The following is a 20,435-nucleotide window of genomic DNA, read 5'->3' on the forward strand; positions in this document are numbered from 1 at the left end:
GAGCAATTGCACTGTGCATCACTTGCTTTGTATATTCTATTATTATTATTACTACTGTTACCACTATTAGTATTATTATTATTTTATATTTTTTCAATTATTAAACTGTTCTTATCCCAACCCACAAGTTTTCTTGCTTTTGCTCTTCCAATTCTCTCCCCCACTGGGGGGCAGGGAGGAGGGTGAGCGAGTGGCTCCGTGGTGCTCAGTTGCTGACTGAGGTTAACTACGACACTGCTGAGCAGCACTTACACAGAGTCAAGGCCTTTTCTGCTTCTCACCCCACCAGCGAGCAGGCTGGGGGTGCACAAGAAGCTGGGAGGGGACACAGCTGGGACAGCTGACCCCAGCTGACCAAAGGGATATCCCATATGATGTCATGCTCAGCATATAAAGCTGGGGGAAGAAGAAGGAAGGGGGGGACGTTCCAAGTGATGGTGTTTGTCTTCCCGTCACTGTTACACATGATGGAGCCCTGCTTTCCTGGAGATGGCTGAACACCTGCCTGCCCGTGGGAAGCAGTGAATTAATTCCTCATTTTACTTTGCTTGCAGGCGTGGCTTTTGCTTTACCTATTAAACTGTCTTTATCTCAGCCCAAGAGTTTTCTCACTTTTACCCTTCTGATTCTTTCCCCCATCCCACCAGGGGGGAGTGAACGAGTGGCTGTGTGGTGCTTAGTTGCTGACTGGGGTTAAACTACACCAATGCAGCATTCGGAAGCACTTGGATAACAGCTAATAGCCTGTAATTTACTGAGAAATTATTGTTCGCATAAAGTGAGCGAAAAGCAGCAGTGCCACATGAGGTTGCAAGATGTAGGATACTCACAATGGAACTAAGAAAGCCAGGTGCCATTAGGTTGAATAATTCTGTTCTCAAGCACAAAAGGCTTGAGAATCGTATTCCATAACAAACATAATTCCCTAAGACTTGTGTTGATTATCTGAACAACTGGTATAGTTTAAATGGTTACTTCTTTTGTGATCCCCAGTAGTTTCTACTTAGCACAGAGGTCAAAGCTGTGGCTAAAAGCTGTTTCAGTAACACTATGCAAAGCAACCACCTTACTTCCACCCAGCAGCTCCATAAACAACGATCGCATTATCCTCTCAGTTATCTGTGACTATACCATGACTTCTTTTAAATTAATATTGTTCCATCCCTCTAGGCTATTTAAGTGTACATATTCCTCATCAGCTGCCAGAAAACAATCCTACCTCATGCTTCTTCATCTTAGCTGCAATACCTCTTCCTTTCTGGCCATCCTATTTCAACTCAATCTAATCAATATGCCTGGTAGAAAACAGTTTCTTTCTTCTAGTGCTCAAACTAATATGACCATCAAATGTCTCAATTTTATTTTCAAAGCACTTTCACATACTGTTTGGAGACTCTCTTCAATTTCCAATTTATGCATTACACCCACTGCCACATGGATACCTGTGCATGGATAAGGTTCCTCTTCCAGTGCACTAAGCTTTCCTACTTACAACTTCTTGCTTTCTACCACTAGCATCACCTATTTTTGTTCTCTTGCTAAGAAAATAATAAGAAAATCCACCAACAATGCATTTGCAACCTAGTGAAGAATCATACACTGCTCATTTAAAACCCATTCTCCATCATCACATTTTACTACATTTATCACTTGCTTTGATTAAGACTGCAAGTTCTTCAGGTTTTAATTTCTACTTCTGTAGAGTGTCATGCTTATCATGCACTATAAATGCTACATAATGATAATTAAAACCATTAATCTGCTGCCAACAGAAAACTGCAACTGGATTAAAGTAGATTAATTTGTTCTAAAGATCACAGTCTGTTGATTTGGTGGAAAATAGGATGCCTGCTGTACTTCTGGATTGGTTTGTTTTGTTTCCTCCTTATCCCAGACATTAACTCCTATAGTTTAGTACTGTCTTCTTTTCTGTAAAGAATCAACATTTACAAGAACTCAACTTTATGACAGATTAGCTTTTCCAACAGATTAAGCATGACACCTTCAGCAACAGTGAACTGTTTCCACAGATGCATGGTGGTATAAGCCAAAATACACAAGGATCTTTTGGTAGAGCTGCCCAGCATTAACACATGGCCATGCACAGATTATTCACAAGTGTCTGCAAATACAACAATGTCATTAACATTCTTGAGCAGATAAATATTTTTGCAAGTGCATGCTTCAAAAGCCTCATTAAAACACTGATGAAACAACCAGATTTTAAATCAGGTCTTGTTCAAGTTCAAAATGACACACTGGTGTCAACATGGAAGGTGCCAAAGCACACCACAGGGCTTCTGCTAAATCTCAAGAAAAAGTACTCAGCAGTAAAATCCACAAGCAGAAGGCACCCCACAAACTCATGTTTAGTTGCTGCTGCCAGCTTATTACACCTCTTACAGCAAACTTCAAGGCAGTCTCCAGTCTTCTCCAGTCACTTTTCCTTTAACCTCTGTCACTTTTTGTACAGAACACTTTCAGGCTATTCAGTGACAAACTATCAAAGACTAATTAGGCAGAAAAGGATTTTAATAACCAACTGGACAGCTTGAGTACTAAATTTCCTGGTTTTCAGGTGCACTTGAAAAACCTTGCCCTTGCTGTTTATCTTTGTTCCAACACATACACTAGGTTTACTACCTTGTCTTACAGAGACGTGCACACAATTGTACATACAGAACTATATTCTAATTCTATATTTAATTCAACTCATCACCAAGGCTTAAAAGAATAGATTTGCCAGAAAATAAGCCCATCACGCTCTGCAATAATATTTAACAGTGATGAAAAAAATTATACCGCTTACAGTCGTTAAAGAGCTCGCCATTATCAGACTTCCCAACCTCTGGACTCTCAGTGCAGAAGACTTCCCAAATCAGGCCACAACACAGACACCTGGCTGGGGTGGCACGAAATGTGCCCCCCAGGAACATCAAAACTTAAAGCAAGAATGCGTAGCACTCACTCACTGCCAGGCAGCGCACTGCTAATTGGAGGCATCTTGAGCATTACCACCTACTGACCAGGCACAGCTGCTTTGCAGACCACACATCAAGCCAAACAACTTCCTGAGGCTATGGCACAGCAAACTCTTGAGGTGGTGTTAAATCAGCAAGAGAGGTTGCTATCAAGACAGTGGGCTGAAGTAGGTGAGAGTGACTGCCTTGCATGCAAAGTCAATATTCCCACACACTTAAAATAAATATGCCCACAAAAACTTCTCAATAAATTAAAAGCTGCATTATATTTAAGTAAACATAATTATTTAAAACAGCCACTTTGTTTTTGTAAGCCCAGTCACATTTTCTCAATGAATGCCATGGTTTCTTCCCTATGTCTACTGCCCGGAGAGATCAGGACTCCTTGAAGACCATCCTATGGCATGTCTGTGGCACTTGAACTTACTGCAGAAACTCTAAGTATTGTGGTTTGTAACACAGTTCTCAAGATAAAAAAAGGTCACTGACAATCCTTGATGCAGAAGCGAGTATTTAATGACGTGGCAAGAAACTCAACCAGCCAACACTCGGTCCACACAGAAAGGGAAAATTGCAAGAAAGAGGGTGTCTACAACCACTTCACAATCCGGGTCACCGGGATGGTGTGAAAGACAGACAGGATTCTTGTACCAGTCTCATCCTCCAAAGCAAGCTGAAGTAGCAGCAGTAGTTGTGGGGTGGCCCAGCAGAGTAAAGAATCAAGAAAGAAACACAATGACAAAGAGACTCAATAAATTGAGGTGCTAACACTAAGTAGGAGGAAAAACACACAATTCAGGAATAAGCTTTTCTAATACATTAATAAAAGGTGTAGAAAAATCCCCCCGAATGCTAACAGCTCCTTACCTTCAACAACTCTTAGGAGAAGCAATCTGGCAATTACAATAGCTGCTATCCAAACCCAGAATCAATGGATGCAATTTAACAACTGGGCAGTAGAGAACAGGAGAAACGGATTTGACAACACCTCCCTTTTAAAAATGTAATATCACTGCACTGAAAAGCAAACAGGATTTTGAAGACATCTTGTTACTGAAAACTTCTAGAAGCAGAGAAGCCACTAAAGCTTTATGGAGGCTCTAACAAAAACTAACTCATTGGCTGACAGCACCAATAACTTTTTTTTTTAAACACTGAGATGTAATAGACAAAGTATAAACATGAAAAGACCAAAAGTTATTCTTACTTCCTTGGAATAGACCAGGACATGTAAATGGATGTTATGTGCTCCGCAACACTGCAATCTACACTGCCTTGCAGACGAAAGTGCTGAATCTAGTGTTGTACATTTGGGGCACCATCACGATACACTATGTCATTTAGATATAGGTCTCACCTTCAATTATTCTCTCTGTGCTTACCTGTCTTGGAACAGACAGCACTTAATTTCTCATATTGTTTTCAAGTTCCAACAACGCTATGCAAATAAGGGCCAAAGATCAACTTGCTTATCTGACAGCAGGCTACAAACTTTCAATCAGAAGTGAGTGTAATCATCAAGACCTGACATTTCTGTAGAGACAGACACAGTTATGACAAATTAGATGAATACAGTTTTAGTTGGGTCACTGCAACAAAAATATTTCCTGAACAACAAGCTCCATTTTAAAAATACAAATATTGCATTCTGATACAGTTCTAGGAGATCTTTTTAAACTTAAAGACAATATTTAAAATTTGTATGCTGTTCACTCTAAGAAACAGACAAAGAGATGAAATCTTACTATTTAGTTAGTCATTAAACTTATGATAAAATAAAGGAGCAATAAAGTTTCAGCTGGAAGCTGGCAGATTCTCAATGTTTCATTAACCCATACTGACACAGAGGACATTTCCTCCATTCACTTCCTGAAAGTAAATGCTGTGATTCAAATGACTATTGGACTGGTTATAAATTTGATTTTTAATAGGGGTGCAGGGGAAAAAAATTCAACTATTTTTATTTCCAAAGATATCATTCACTTAAGAAAGACCTCTGGGCAGAAACTGTCTTCTTACTCACTTAAAGCCACTAGCACACATTTGCTAAAGGCTAAGTATTTACCCCCACACACACACACACGTAAACTATAAAGCATTTATTTAAAGTCTTACAAGCATCTTCATTTCCTTTAGAGGAATCTGTGTTTCACAAGGAAACTCCTTCCTCCACCAGAAATAGCATGCTTTTAAAAGCTACTATACTAACAAATTAGCTTTTATCATAGAAGAAGTAAAAATAATTTGAATGCAAGGGATGAAAAAGATTACCATGCCGCGCTCTTCCCAAGCCCTGAGAGTACCACAGATCCCAGTGCCCACAGATCCGTTCTCACTGCAGGAGCAGCACCAAGCAGCTTTAGGGATCAGGACTTGCTGATGCTACCTAACTTTACTGCTTGGTAGGCACAGTCAGAACACCTACAACCATCAATTTTTTTTCCCTCACAAGTCTTGAAACACCTTATTTTTAATTCTGATAGGGTTCATAGCTTATGACAAACATAAATAAGTACTACTCGTTAAAGACATGACAAGCTACTATTGTGGATAAGTCATCAGAAAACTAAAAACATTCAATAACAAGCAAGAACAAAATTATTTCCCAGTCTAGCCAGACAGAGATGATAGCAGCAAATTTCACATTATGCTTTTACAAACTAAATACAAGAATGCAGAGGTCTGAAAGAGCTACTCTCTCCATTACTTATCAAATGGAAACATTTCCTCCCATCCTCCTTCATCACACAGTGGCACAAAGACAACCTTGGATCTACAGCAGTACATTAAAAATGCTGGACTATTAAGAAATAGGGAACAAGCAGAAAGAAGGAGAATAAAAAAGTACATCTTTTCAGTGCATAACAATTAATCTGAGACTAAATTAACATATTTGGCAAAAATCATTGCTCATTTAATGCCCAGACAAGCAGGGGAATACTTGCTTATACACTTGCTTCAGGAGCCCTTTGACTGTTCTGATCCTAAAATGATCTAAAGAGATTCTGAATCAAGCCAACTTCCAGGCATTAACGTGGTCATCATTAATAAGTGTCTGTCTCTTCTGGTTACGTGCCTCTATCCACACCCAGGCTTCCTGTGCAACACACATTCACATCTGATTTTTCTCATTTCAGTCCCTCACCCACAGATTTTCCTGCATTCAAATATCCTGAAGAGGCAAGCAGACCATGAGATGAAAGGCAACACTGGTATTTGTATCATATTTCCTTTTTTTTTTTTTTTTTAAATATTGCAGAGGCTTTTGCTTTCAAATGTCAAGAATGTAGAAAAAAGAGTATTTAAATACCAAAACCAGAGTTCAGTAACTCTTCAGAATTGTTTAATCATTGTGTACAGTTACACCTTAAACAATACAGAATGGAGGGGCTTTATAATAGCTAGGCATTGGATCGCCTTTCTTTTTTTCTTTACTGTTATATCTTGCTAAACTAAGCTTTGTCTATTAAGACATATGCTGTGTGCCTACACATTTATTTAGAAAAAAAATACTAAATTGGCCTAAACGTTAATTTTACAGAAATTCTAGGGAAAAGAATTTCTATCAGAAGTCTTTCAGTTTATCATGTACTTTCATCCAACACAACTGTCACTTTTACTATTTTACGACTGGGAGGAAATTCCTAGAAATCCCTGGCCTTAAAGAATGTTAAATGACTCTATCATCAACTCTATGGGGGCTAGTAAGTCACGTACCATGGAATGACCGCTACCTAACTCCTGCTCTTTTGCAGGTGACCTATTACGTATGAAACTCATCCAAACAGCCCAAGTAGTTTTCCCATTTTGACAAGTCTGACGATGCTGAATGCCTACAAGAAAGATCTCAAGAAAGGAGAAACCTGCTTACACAAGCCAGGAGCAGTTGGCCAGACAAAGGCATGGAAAACTCAGGATCTGAAAGTGCATGTATTGGTAACGCATATCCTTTAAGATCCCGTGTCTGAGTATTTATATCACACATTGATAGGAATTGTAGAGCTATAGCTCCAAATGAAAAACACAGTAATTTTCATATTTAAAATAAGTCAAGTTTTCAATATCTAAACATTATCAATACCTTTGGGGTGCTGGTTTTGTTTTGGCGTCGGGTTTTTTTGACAATTCAATCCACAGCAGTATCACAGCTCTACTCAGGTATTAGATCACTATGTTTCATGGTACAGTAGGAAGGAGAACTCTAGCATGTGTAGACACGACAGACAACATTTGGCAACTGTTAGCCAACTCCATCTTAGTAAAAAGCCCTGCTTCATTACAGCTAAAATTTATAGAAGGAGAGGGAGAGGATGCAAAGTTAGTTTAGATTCATGTTTTTAAGTGACTTGTTTATTTGTTTTGGAAAAGCTTCTCATTTACAGAACTGAACCCTAACTTCTGAAAGACTTGAATAATTTTAGTCTTTATTGAGGCTAGAAAAGTATAAATCCCTATCCCAAGGGAGACAGAATTATTAGAAAAGGTAAATTTTATTAATCAGATGCTAAATAGTGACCTCCAGTAACACCTCAAACAGAAGTAACGTATATCTGTTTGGATGGTAAACACCCCATGCATTTATCATAAAGCTGACTTAAGATACACATGCTTAAGACTTTTTCTTATTATTTTTATTTTCAACAAGTTCAGACAATTACTAACTACAAATATTGTTATTTGAAACCAACAAACCAATAAATTAACTCTTAGTGCATAAACTAAAGAACTTAAATTGAGAAGAGAGCTAAATAGTTCTTAAGCATTTCATATTGGATTGTTACTGTTGCATGCTGAGCTTTTTAATCATGAATGCACAGACCAAAATTTTATATCAACAGGAGACGCCAGAAATTCAACAGGGCAAATCAGTAAGTTAGGCACAAAATGATGACCACCTCAAGTTGGAAAAAAATGGTATTCGTCTCAAGTCTGGTAAATGTCATCTCCCACTGAGAATAAAGAAAACACAAATGAGTGTGCTATAAATAGATACGAGTATGTAGGAGGGAAAGTATAGAAAGCAAAAGCACAAAACGACTGCCTTAAACCTGGCCAGACACTAAGCATCCACCCACCATAAAAGCAACGAGAAAAGAGAGAGACCACAGACATACATGAGAAAGGAATGCCAACACCAGGGCTTTGAGAAGTTTTTGCTGTCGGTACCACTCCATGGTTTAAGCCTAAGACTTCAGCAGAGCATGATCAGCTTTCTATGACGTCACTTGTGTTATCCTCACACCCAGGAGCTCCATAGCCAAGAACATCAACAAGCCAAGTACCGCACAAGCACAGACCGAAGCGAGCGCAGAGGCTGAAGGTAGGCTATAGCCCAAGCAGAAAGTGAAACACAGCTACAGACAACTGGGGGAGTAAGAGAGACCATCAATATGAGTCAGCGTGAGAGGGAGCAGTAACTAGCAGCAATCATATTGTAGCAGAATAAGCTTTTGCAAGGTGTTCTAGTCCTTTATAAAACTGATGCCTGTTGAAAACAAAACCAACGACTACCCTCCTCTCAGATGCACCAAAAATTGTCTTCCAGCTTGTGAAGCAGAAGACAGATAAAAGCAGAAAACACCCAACAGGAAGGTGTAAGAACAGCAAAGCATTTTTACAGTGTATTTGCATAGTCAGGTTAACGACTTACATCTTTTGAGTCTTTTTGCTGTTTATTTCTGATAAATATATTTTCCTGTAATTTTCCCATAGTTTCACTGCAGGACTGAATTTAAACAAAGTTTCCATTACAGTTAACAAGTTACAAATCAAAGATAGATTGCCTACCCCAGAAGAAGTAGGTATTCTCTGCACATCTGCAAGTGTATTTCTGGTTTAAAAAAAATCATTAAACCAGTCTTCAATTTTTTCATTATTATTGGGTTTCTGTATTGAAGTAGCATTTGCCTTAGGGTTTTTTTTTTTTAATTTCTTAAATAGTTGTGCATGTCAAATTTGTATTATGTATTCCAGAAAAACCCAGTTCAGGAAACTACCATGTAGCTTTTTATTTTAAATTTCTTTAAACAGACCTAAAAGATGATACCATGCCTTCAAACATTTATCATCTGCTTAAACAATTTGCTACTTACTACTAAGCATTTCACAGTCTATAAAGGAAAAAATGTACAATTTCATAATCCTTTTTAATTCCCTCCACTTCAATTTTCCATGCTTAAAGTGATCAGAACAGACTTTTTGTTGTGGTTTTTTTTTTTCCTTTATGCCTATTTTCCATATACGATTCACTGTCAACACATACGTTCCATGATATGCTCTGTTTCCAATTAGCAAAAGATGTTCAAAAAGTGCCATCCTTCCCATTGTGGATGGAACAGGGGCACAATCTCTGTCTACTTTTCAGTGCCAATCGGACACTACATTATAATTTCAGGACGGTCTACACAGACACCCTTATATCATTGACCTTTCTTGGAAGAGCAATAGGCAGGTCTCATTGCTACTAGACATCATTCATTTCCACATTTACCTTTAAGTATGAAGGCATCGTCAAATCCTTGACCTAAGATATAGGTGGACTTGGTTCCAAATAGGTCTGTGCTTTCCAACATCATAAAATCAGTTCTTTTTAAACTGGATACTTCAAAAACTGATAAAGGTGTCTAACATGCACACTAATTCCATTACTTACACTAAGTAAAGGAAAGTATGTGTATGTTAGAACAGGACAGCAGGGACACGTACTGCCTAGCAACTAAATAAAATTATTTGGGGGTTTACACAGTTAAAAATACACCGAAGAAAATAAACATGTATGGCACGTATAAATTTAAACCAAGCAACACTCTTAAAAATCAAATTATAATGAATAAGTTACCCAAAGAGAGGACTATCCTGCTCCCAATTTTTATTCCCATGTTCATCCACTTTCCATTCTTCTTCCTTTCACAGAGAAAGAGAAGCAGACCAAAAGTGTTTTAAAAGCCATCACCATGTCTTTCTGTTCCTTCCTAGGCAAAAAATTCTACCTGAATATTTTCTGACCTCTAAATGTAAAAATTTTAATAGACTTCTCATGTAAAGTGCCACATTCATACAGCAATTACTGCAGGTCTTCACGATATAGTAGGCTGAGTTAGAAGCAGCTTGCTGAGCCCAGTCAGGCAGCTGAGCCACTGTCTCACTGGGACAGAAAAGCCTATCCAAACAACTTCAGTGATTATACTGAGGTCTCCATTTGAATATGACAAACCAAACAAGATATTTTCCTAGAATACATAATGTGGGTATGTCTAGATTATAAAAAAAAAAGGCATTACACCAAGCAGCAAAACACAACATTTTTTTTTTTTTTAGTCTCGGGGGAAAAAAAACCCAAAAACAAAACCAAACAAAAAACCCCCAATGGGGGCTGGCAAGGACAGTTCTAAAGTACCCACATCTGCTAGGTACACAGTGTACATACAAAACAGGAATGCATTTAAAAAGCTAAATCCAGGTTCTAAATCTACAGTACTTTACAAGAACAAAAGGAAGAAGTAATAAGAAGTAACAGCAACTTTGAAATAGTTACCCTGCTTACTTTTTTTTTCCAGAAGGCAAAATTGCACTCCTCATACCTTTCACAAACAATGAGAAATTCGAACATTCAAAATATCATGTAATAATACACAATTCATGTTTAAGGCTCAGATCAGACTGTTTGCATGGTTATTTCTAGACTCAGTTCCATACTGTCCTGCCAAAGTTTGCTCCACTGTCTGCAGATGCACCTTCTTAACAATACAAAGATGAGCTGTTATTTTCATCACCAAAAAAAAAGTTTTATCACATCATTTTTTAAATTAAACATCCCAGATGTTTAACAAACCATTAAAGAAATGGTTAATTTCCTCTATAGATACAAATCCAATAAATGATATCTTAATTCCTATATTTATCTATGAAGTTACTTTTTGAAAACAGTAATTTTGCATTCAAACCAATAACAAGACTGGAAAGGGAAGCTATTAAAAAATTATGCTGAGAAGCAAGGAATGTTAAATACTTTCCTTTGCTTCCAACCTCATAGGTGAGGAATACTGTGGTTCAGATCATTATTTAACCACAGAGATGAAGTAGCAAAAACCTGAGCTTCAACTGGCGAGAAGAGGCCAAAGGGTAATTAGGTAAGTTTGACTTTTTCAAATTGGGTGGATCTTATGAAATTTGCCAAAAAATACTTAAATAATAGGCTGTAAGTGTCTAAGAGCTATTAGCAGTTATCTCTGAGCACCAACAGAAGATGGAAGAAAAATGCAAATACAATTCTTCTCTTTAAATTGGGGAGTAAAGGAGGAGCTAAGGAATTCACTGTCCATAAGCTTTACTTCAATTCCTGTGGGGGAAAAAAAATAGTAAGCACATCATAAGCACCTTAAACATAACAAGAAAATTAGCAACAGCCAACATGATTTGTCAAGAATCAACCATGTCAGACCAACTTAATTTCCCTCAGTGACAGGATAACAAGCCTTGGGAATATGGGAGCAGTAGTAACTGTCATTTATCTTGACTTCACTAATTGTCAAAAGCCTTACAAGACAGTCCCGGATGCAAGCATACCTAGCTGAAAAACTATATTTAGTAGCAAACATTTCACTATCAAAGTTCATATAAAGAGAGATTGCACAGGGACTCGTCTTGAATCCAGAACTTTTGAGTATTTTCATTAAAAAGAGGATAACAGATAAAAGTCAACCTACTGAGACAACTGAGATGGGAGCAGCTACAAAGATGCTGGGAAAAAAAGAATTAGAAACAAATCTTGGCAATTTTGAGAACTATTCTAGGGAAAAAAAGAAAGGCAGCACACCTCTAAGACAAATATCCTGTGCTGTAACCCGAGTAACACCAATCAACACAGCAAACGCAACGTGAAAAGCGATGACCAAGAGGGCGGCATTGCAAATAAAAATCTGGATGCTGCATCACTGGGTCCCACACTGAATGTGAGCCAACCAGGCTAATCAGAAATGCGCGGAAGAGCCACACCACCTTTCATTCTGCTAAGCTCTAGCAAGGTCTGAGCGGACAAACTGCATCAAGTTTTGGGCACGGAGTTTCATGAAAAATTTAAACGAACAACAAATTATCCAGGGAAGGGCAGAGTAAATGGTAATTTGTCTAAAAAGCAATGAGAAGGGAAAAATCACAATGGTCTTCCAATACATATGTATCAACTACCATGGGAATACACTCTCCAACTGTAAATTCAGGTATGTGGTGAGTTGAAGGAGGACCCTACAACATACTTCTCTCAATTATAAAGAAGAAAATTTCATTTACACATCAGCATTAAATACCAACAACAAAATGCTTTAACAGTAAAGACTTGAAAAAGCTGAATCAATCTGTCTTCAAAGCAGCTGTAAAAACTGTCTTTAACAACAGACCAGACAAATATCCTTAAGAAGTGACATAGCTATAGATGATCTCAGCATTGGGCTAAGACTAGGTGACACAGTAGTCTCTGTGCTCTTTTATCTACACTGTTTCTTAGCAATCACATTATTTCTTTATGTATGAGAAACATGAAGATACATCACCACCTCAAATGTCTACTTGATCTTTCTGTAGTGAAATCATACACACAACTGTGAATTCCCCAAGTACAGGGGAAATATCTTCCAGAGTCACTCCCTTATTTCAAGCCTAAATTTGTGCATCTCCAATGCTATTTATAACATCATACAACCCTTGTATACATACATAGCTCATTTATCTTCCCATACGCAAGCCAGAAAATTAGGGGTTCTACCTCAACAAAAATATTTTTGACACATTAAAAAGCAAAAAGGAAATGCTGGGCAGAATCACAAGCACACAACTTATTATACCTTTTTCTGAACTCCAGTAGCAAATTTAGCACATATTTGCCTATCATCAGGAGCAGATGTTCTTAGGAAGGTTTCTTGCTAAATTCTATTTGCAATTTTGAAGGCCCTTTTGGGTGCAGTTATATCATGTACCTCCGTAACACTATGTCTCTCATTTTAAATCAAATCCATTTTATCACTCATACGGAAATATGTAGCTTACCTCATTCACACACCTATAAAAATACCATGACAGACAAGACTGGATAAGGAAGCAGCTTTGCTTTCTATGCACAGCTTCACTGCGATCACACAGGCATGGTGCAATTTAATACTTTATATACAGTTTAGCCCTAGAAGAACTTACGCATCAGTGGTGCCACAGGAAAACCTTTTGCAATATTCACTTTGCAGAGTCTCCAATTATTAATGAAACCAGATGACAGTAGCAAATGTAACAGTGGACAAGATACAGGATGCCGCTACTTTGAAGCCATGGTACTTTCTTCACTAGAAAAATCAGGAATAGGTTTCTCCAAAATACACAGTGACAAAAGGTTTCATTCTGCTCTATGTTTACAATTACATGTCCACCTACATTGCATCAGCTGGGAAAGTGCTGATGGAGAAGAGGGAAGAGGGCTTCTTCTTCCTCCCTCAAGAAATGAACGCCAACGTTCATGCTGCCCTCCTGCAGATTAATCTGTAGGTGGCATTTCAACGCATTAACTGTCAGATGACCATTTTGTAGATGTTCACAATTGCAAACATTACAGCTCAAGATCTCACACTGAAAATAGTAAGTGTTGATAGCAATACAACTTAACTACTAAGATATCCATCTTAGTAGGCACAGCAGGTTTTCTTTAAAACAGTTTATCAACCTATCTAGGATAGATTTTAAGGATTTGGTTTCTATACAACAGGGGAAAAACTGAAGGAAAGATTTGGCAAGTGACCCAAATTTTAGAGACATTTGTATTGCAACACAGGCATCACCAGTCCCTGTTGGGAATGGGATTTTTTTGTTTCTTTTCCAGATGGGGGATGAGGAATGGTGTGGAGCTAGAAGAAGTGACAAAGAACATTTTAGCAGTCTGAGGAAGAATTTCCAAGTTTATTCACTGACAACTTGGTCTTTTAAATGAGGGAAACAAATAGATGAAACAACCACAGAGAGCAACAGTAAGTGTACATTTAGAAAAATCTGCTCCAGAGTATGAAGCCTACTCCTGCCATTTAGAAGGGCCAATGACTGACATTACGGAACAGCACTTCCCAATATATCACACAACCTTAGCCAGGGAGCATTTGAAAGTTGATCTTAAATTGGAAAGTAAACTTCCTTCATGTGAAAGAAGATTTATCGCTCTGGTGACTAACCAGGAGGAGATCTGGGGATCACAAAGAAAGACTACAGCTAAAGGCGTGAAGGGAAGGGAACAGTAACCACTGACACCAAAGATATCAGTTTAAAATACCAAATCTCTTCTCCAAAGTTATGTGAAATAACTAGTGTTCTTGCCTTTTTCCTTTCTCTGCTCACCAAGGCAGAACAAGTAATTTAGGTACAGTGATGTCTTTACAGAATCAATTAGACTATCTGCCTGGCTACTACCACAATGATTTTTTACTTCTGGCTTTGTCTGTATAGCAAAAAATTCGAGCCCCACAACCCCAACGTGAAGATTACATAAAGAAATTTGGCATAAAACCAACTTACAACCAGTCATCAGAAGCAGCTTAACAGTCCAGCATTTTACTTCAGCTGATGCTGTTTCATCTCATGTAGCATCCCTTCTCTTCTGCATGTTATAAGCGTGGCATATTTTTAACTGAATCCATTGAGCTTTTCTCCAGTTAGAGGCCCAAGAGACTGGAGCAGTCAGTAGATGCTGGTTCAGACAAGCACGCCAGAAAGCAGATGGGCACTGTGAAAACTGCACCCGAGCTTTGAGGCAACAGGTGTTAAAAGACTGGTTTGCCCTGGAATTACACATTTAAGATTTTTAAAATTTTTACTTGAAAGATTGGCTTGCTCTTGAATACATGTTTAATATTTTCACTTAAAGAAGGCAGCAGAAGGCAATACTTTTTAATGTGCTTTTTAATTCTCTCTCAGGCAAAAGCTCGTGGATAAACTGGGAATTTTTCCTGCATAACAGGAAAAATAACATCTGCCATAACATCTACCAGCACCTCATCTTGCTGCTACCATGTAGAGCATGGTAGCAGCATCATTTCAACAGCTGTGAGCAAGAGAGCTGTGTGCAGGTAACAACGCTCCTCCCAAAAATGGGAGCCTCCTGGAAGCGCTACAGCACCATTTCAGCTGTGGGGTTTGTTTTTTTTCATATGCCAAATATCATGCCATAGGTGGTCCTTGAAAGACTTTCACTGCAACCACTGAACTTAATTTGCCACTCTCCTTCCTTTCTACACTAAGAATTAAATAAAATCTGTAAAATCAATGAAGCCAGTACCACAAAGACTAAAAGCAAGGGCTGGCAGACCTGGAACTGGCACACCTGGCAGGCAAGCAATTACAAAGGTGACAGAGGAAGGAAAAGCTGAGAAAAAGGAAGGGGGAGTCACTATTTTCCCTTGAAGAATGTATGAAAATTAATTTCAAACGATCACACAAAGGAAGTTGCCAGGAACCAGCTACAGTAACAGGGGAAATCAGCATTCAGAATTCCTATGGCTGTGATCAAATTATAAAGAATAAAATTAGCCAGAGAATATCAAATGGAATGGCACTTTATTTACTTTCCTTTGTTATACTTTATTCCACTGAAATTAAAGTGTACCTTCTTTTACAAAAAAAGCCACAGGCAGTGATGGCCTGTGTATCTGCACAGATTTACAGCACGTGAGCAAACAAAAAGGAGGTGTAGCATCTTTTATCTCTCAGTACTTTGCGCAAACCCTGACAGCCTTGCTGCTTGAAACAGTCAAATCACAGAAATAAATAAAAAAAAGTCTGAAAAGGGCTGTGTCAGAAACAAGAAGTGTTCCTTCTCTGTCGCTGGAACTTTCAGGGGTCTGGGGGAGGCGGAGGAAGGTTAAAAAAAAAATCAACACAAATGTCAACAATTGATTAGGGATCATAGCTCATCTGCTCTCTGAACTGAGAAATTCTCTAGAGCAGTTACTTCACGCAGCCCAGTCTCTCACTCTTCTCCTGCAGCGACACTAATGTAGTTCTACAGCAGAGAGCAACTCTATTCTCTGCAGTGTTGTTCAGAAGAAAAGCAAACTATTGTTTTTCACCTTAAGGCATCTACTAAAATGTTGCATCACCAGAACAAAACAGACAGTGCTACAGCAACTGGGCAGATGAGTGTTTTCTGCAGCTTGGTGCCTAGTCATGCTATGTGTCTTTTTGTCTTTCGGACAGGTTCATTTACTCTGGCCACCTTGTCTGTAAAAGTTCCAGGCTCCCTTATGGGCTGAAGCCTCAATACTCCAAGTACAGAAATGACCGACTGCCAGCTCTCAGTTTAACAGTGTGTTGACTCCAAAAACCATGCCAGGAAATCACCGTTAGGTGAGACAAGACCATGAAATTCATGCCATCATTATAAACTGTAAGCCAGCTGTTTTTCTTTCTGAAGTGTCTTTAATTTCATCTTATTTTTCCCTAAGTCACTACACAAATGTCATTGTCAAAGACTTATCTCTTGCAAAGATGCTGGGACAGTACCAAAACAGCCATAAAATCTAAAGATACTTTATAATCAAATTAAACAATGCTAAACAAGACAAATGATTATACTTAGGCTTTATGCCCTGGGCTTTCTACAATGATCTAAATCACAGTTCCCTTTCACATGTTCTATGCAACTGGACTGAAGCCTGAAAAAGATAGTTTAGAGCCTTCCTATACCTTCCCCTAGTTTGTTTAAAAATCTCTTGTATTCTGTTCTAGATCTGCCATTCAGAGAGTATCATAACAACCACCAATTAAGTTTTACTTCCCTTGATTTCATACAAGAAAAAATAGATATATTCTATGCATATATGGTCTTTCTTTGTCCTTGTTTCAGAAAAGCTTGAACATAATCATATATATACGATATGTATATCATGATGCACATATCACTTGTGTAGAAATCCTACTTTTTCAGTAGCTTTATTTTGGGCTGTGGCTTGTTTGTTTGTTTCCATCTTTTTTGTGATCATGCTTCCCCTCCTTTTGCAACCTAAAAATTGTGTAACATTCAAGCACTTTTATTTTCAAACCAGTCCTTAATCGCCACCTCAGAGAACACCTGTAGGTTGTTTACGCATACTGGCATAATTTCTAGCAGCTCTTACCCGGCACAAGAGACTTACAGTGAGCATGCTGACATCCAAGTTTATTAAATATGCAAAAGTAACACAGAGGGCTTTATTTCTTCTGATTTGCAGCTGTTAATTTTTCGCTCAGCCTATAATTCCGCTCTTTTTCTAGAATAATGTTCATGAAGCTTCAGCACAACCACTTTGAACCTCCAGGGAACGTACACCTTCTCAACAATGTACTGGACCTCAATGATGTTAAAGCCTATATTTGCTCAGTAACAAAAATCTTCTTTGCCTCCTCAAATTTTGATTAGGAACTTTGAATATTGAAGATTAACATACTTAACCCAGTGCATCATACAGTCTTCTTAGACTGAAGCATAACCTTGGCTTATTCCTAAATTCAACTGTCTTAAAATACTATCCACACATTAGCCAGAGCCATCTTTCATTCAGTTTTCACATTTTCTGTTGTTTACTTGTTGCATGAAATCTCCACGCAACTGTTCTTCCACATTTCTTCTAGTGTGAACAGATTACCTGTTGACCTAAAACTAGATGTTCGTTATAGATGCATGGAAAAAATTAGTTGCTCTTCAGCCACACTACAAGATCATTCCACTGAAACGCACTACTGATCACTGCTACTGTCTGCAGATCAGCATGCGTACCAACAACTACTCACGTTCCCAAATGACTATTATCTTTTATGCCACAGGAAAAGGTCAGTAACCACAGAAAAGCTCTATTAGCTGTTGTATTACACAAGCAGGCTACAGTTCTACCCTCCTATTGCAGTCACTTACAAGCAATGTTGAAATAAAACCATGCTCTAAGTTTTAGCAACGCTATTCCCTCTGATACTTTTCCTTTACTGAATCGACCCTAATCCATACCTGAAACCTTCAATTTATGAGGCTGCTTTAGAAAAGGAAAAACACTCTGGAAGTATAGAAAGCTAGTCTGTATTTTAGACTTTTCCTCTCAAAGGTATTATTGAATGACAGTTTAAATAGGAGGCTTTTCCACAGGATAAAGCCTGCTAGTGCTCAGAACCTGATCACAACTTCCAAAGATTTCTCCACAATCACAAAATCCATGGGGTTGTGGGGTTTTTTGCATTCTTTTCCTATTAAAAATAAGTTATTGGCACCATAATTCAAAGACAGTCCATATTTTTAATGCTGTTTGCTAAGAATCACCCCCATTTCAGTCACACAACCATTAGAGACACTTGCAAAATGTGTATTCAGGTTTTGCTGGCAGAGGGCTAGTTTCTCCTTATGAAAGAAGTCGTTACCACACCTCTGGAAAGGGAAAAAAGAGTAAATACACTTGCTTTCCTCTCAGACAAAACTGCTCTGCTCTCCTCATCCCATAGTGCCTGAGTAGCCTGAAATCTTGAAGTTTATTATTACAACAGTAAGACAGAACTCAGTCATCTAGCAAAAAGGGTGTTTAGACAAAATGAATATTTTTTTAAAAATTCTAACCTAGTCCAAAAGTCATAGAATCCACCTGTTTTCTAACTCTAAACAATCGTAACCAAGCCCATGTAAGGGCCTTATCACATCAGCTTGAAGAGAGACAGGGCTCATGGAAGGTCATGTCCAGATCCAAATTCTTCAACAAAAACCTCCCAATTACTTCCCCTATTTTCATTTAGAAGTACCCTTATATAGAGGAAACATGTTTTGTTTCTCCATTATAAGGGATGAGAGTCTTCCACAGCCTGGCTATTTGGCTAAATTATCTGCTTACAGACAACACATGAATTGTTTAAGACTGTATTCTTCTTACTGAGAGCTATGGGAAGAAATTCCAAAGCTAATTTATCACTGCACTATTGGGCTATATGGAGTAAAAGATAATGGCCTGCAAATAGATATATAGCTATTTCAGTGAAAATAGCTGAGGGACTGCTGTTAGCTCCTGATGCACACACATAGCAAAGAAGTGAAATTCCACTGATAAGCTTTTCTTTTTTCTTTCCAGCCCCATTTTTCCCCTCTTCCAAAAGACAAGTGTTGTGTTTGCTAATAAAGAAATAGTTGGGGGCAGAGGAGGAAATGTTTTGTGTAATCTGTAACTTTTACTGTGCCTCCAGACTAATCTCAGAGGAACCCAAACATTAAGAAGTGGGTAACTTTCATTTAAACTCTGAAGTTTAAAAGTTGCTTTCAGTAACAGAAAGATAGAGGAGAAAGACATTTGTTTCAACTCATTTGCAGTGTTGGAACATGCAGCAAATGAATACTTCTCTTTGTAGCGAACAATAAGAGAGAATATTAACCAAGGGAGTTACAGTATTCGATACGGAACATTCAAAATTAAACATGAAGGGTGACTGATTAGTTCAGGGTTAATAATGCATTCTTCCTTAAAAGGAAAAAAAAAAAAAAAGAAAAAAGCATAGTTCAAACTGAGTCCAAAGATGGCAGGTGACAGAAAGCAGCGACCTCAGATGACTGTTCTAGGACCACATCCCAAAACCCAACACAATTAAGCACTAATCAGTCAGCAGTCTCAGCAGAAATGCCAAGAATTGAGCAAGCATTGAAAAACTAAAGTCTCCGCCTCTCCCCAGGAAGGATGCTCTCTTCAGGTCAGAAATTTGATACACCAGTGAAGGGAAGCCAGCACTTTCCCTATTAGCACAACACTGGGCCCACAGATACAGGGATCATCAGCAACTGAGGAGCATCTACAGTATCAGCAGCATTTTGATTTGTTACTTCACTTGCAGCACCTACCATATTTACCATACACCAGAAACCACCAGTAAATATAGTTCCACTATGACTATGAAGAATTGCTTTCCATAGTGCAACATGGGACATCAGTTATCAGGAACACCATCGACATCTTCCACCCACATTCAATTACCCAGCTATGCGGGACTGTGTAAGTTACTTCTGCTTTGAAGTAAAATGCTTTGCAGCAAAGTATATCAAGAGTGCCCGGCATGAAAACATCACAGGGCAGCCAGAGAGCCACACAGGTCTGCAAGCAGCGGATATGAAATAGGAAGCTTGCAGGGCAACTTTGGAACATGAAGTCTCGTCGCAGTTTGTCTTGATTAAAAACAGAGGGGAAGGCAAAAGGGAGAGCAGAACTCTTCCAGAGTCCCTGATGACTAGCAGCGACAGGACAGCTTCAAACAGCACTATTTTCCCAGCTACATAGTGAGTGCAGGTTTCTTAAAAATAAGCTCAAATGATCTGCATTAGGCAGAAGACAAGAAAGACTGTCAGTTCTCAAGACCGGAACTGGTGAAGTACAATGCCTGTTTTAGGCACCTACTGCTTCGGGACTTCATGAATTTGGGCAGGGTAATTGAGCCCTAAGG

The 20,435-nt window shown here is 38.5% G+C and overlaps 1 protein-coding gene across 1 annotated transcript in view; it reads right to left on the bottom strand.

The window, feature by feature from the left end:
- The window catches only part of UTRN (utrophin), a 377,019-nt gene that overhangs the window by 164,298 nt on the left and 192,286 nt on the right, over nt 1–20,435 (bottom strand).

The sequence above is a fragment of the Pygoscelis adeliae genome, unplaced genomic scaffold (genome assembly GCF_000699105.1).
Source record: "Pygoscelis adeliae isolate BGI_AS28 unplaced genomic scaffold, ASM69910v1 Scaffold300, whole genome shotgun sequence".
Classification (NCBI taxonomy): domain Eukaryota; kingdom Metazoa; phylum Chordata; class Aves; order Sphenisciformes; family Spheniscidae; genus Pygoscelis; species Pygoscelis adeliae.